This window comes from Cicer arietinum, chromosome 7 (assembly GCF_000331145.2).
Source record: "Cicer arietinum cultivar CDC Frontier isolate Library 1 chromosome 7, Cicar.CDCFrontier_v2.0, whole genome shotgun sequence".
In the NCBI taxonomy this organism is placed as follows: Eukaryota; Viridiplantae; Streptophyta; class Magnoliopsida; order Fabales; family Fabaceae; genus Cicer; species Cicer arietinum.
This window is the reverse complement of record NC_021166.2, coordinates 351,777-353,603: the sequence shown is the minus strand read 5'-3', so window position 1 is coordinate 353,603 and position 1,827 is coordinate 351,777.

Genomic DNA, 1,827 nt, shown 5'->3' with positions numbered 1-1,827 from the left:
CAGGAATGCAAAATCATAACTTTCTAACAAATTTACTATACGTATTGCTGTTTCTTCTCTTACTGTATGAATTAGAGGAAAAGAAATCGACTAAGCAAGAGGAGCAAAACTGGTTTATCATTAATGAAGTATTCATAGTTTTTATCGCTGGTAAATGAGCTTATGAGCAATTAATTGTTTCATGAGATATTATCAAAAGTTATTTAACATCAACTTATTCTTCATTTTTCCAACTTTCAATCTGATAACCAACAATTTAGCGTACATAATGAAGTCCTTACAAACCCAAAAATGACGAGATACACATACTTTGTTACTATGATTTGTGATTTACTTTCATTTGCAAAGAGAACCAGCACACGTCGTTATTTTTTTATTTTGATATAACAGTACACTACAGTATAAGGATTGGATGTGTGTATTTTTTATGATTTTACTCGCCACATCCTTGTATTTTTAAGGGAACCACATAATAGGATTAACCTTGTCTTTTTATGTGTAGTACTCAAATAATTCATTGATGATGTAAACTTTGTACATTTGAAGAGGAATGTCAGTAACTATTATTTCGGATATATTCTTTATAATTTGTTCATTTATTAAAATGTCAACATAAAATGGTTAATTTGCAATATAATTAAATTAACTTTTTAAGAAATGAATGAATCATAAAGGTCTGTTAAAGAGTACTGTCAGTAAAAAAATTCTGGACATACATCAACTGCTAATTGCATGTGTAAGAATGTATGAGGAACATTTTAAATCTGATTAATTATATGATGGTTTAAGTCTGCGGTGGGGTTGGTTGAAGAAGCATGCTAAATCATAACTCACTGCAGACAGTGACAGATGCAGTGAGACAATGACACTTTTGCACTACACTTGGAAGTAGCTGAACCATTACACACACACATTGCCACTTCCACATCAATGTTGAATGTTCTGCTCCACTCACTCATATCCCCCCGCTCTTCATTTGTTTCTGAATTCCAAAATTATGACTTTATTCTGAATTTTAAGGAAGGAACCACTTCAGCAATTAGTTTTTTCTGCTATTGTAAGTTAAAACGCTTGTTGTGTAAACTAAGTGTAACTTTCAATTTAACACACACAGTTGTTTTCTTTATGAACAAGTTTGTTATACATAGTATATAATTACTTGTATGTATCTATCCAAAACTTAGCTTACAAAAGAAATCACGGGATGCTTGCCTTGCCTACACACTAGTACATGTTACGTGTGGGCCACAGAAGAAAACCAAAAGGTACGGTCTCTGGAGAGAGACTGTTTTTCTTTTCTTTTTGTGTTCAACTTCAACCAAACCAAAACAACAAGTTAGTTCCAAAGTCATTTTAATTGTAGAGAAGAATAAATGCAGAGTCAGAGGGTCAAGAATTGGTCAGATGGTCAAATTCTTGACTAGTCACTGCTTTTGATTTGGATTTGAATCCAATGACCCATTCAATTAAATATCCAATCCAACGGTTTCATAGTGGACCCTCAAATGTTAAGTCTCTTCCTTCCTCGTGCTTTTGTCTATAGTATGTATCATTTTTATCATATGATATAATATATGATATCAATTAATTTCTTTTCTCATCACAACCTCGTCACACATTTCAATTTTTGCTCCATTGCCAAATTGAGATGAGGCTACCTTGCTAGCTTCATATTAGAGTTAGACAGACACATGAGCGAGTTGCTGCATTTGTTTGTAACTACTACGGAAGTAGACTAACTTTTATAGTATCTGACATGTCTCTAAATGTTGTTTTGTATTAGTAGGTGCCTGTGTGTAATTGATATCTGAACCCGACATTGTTTGG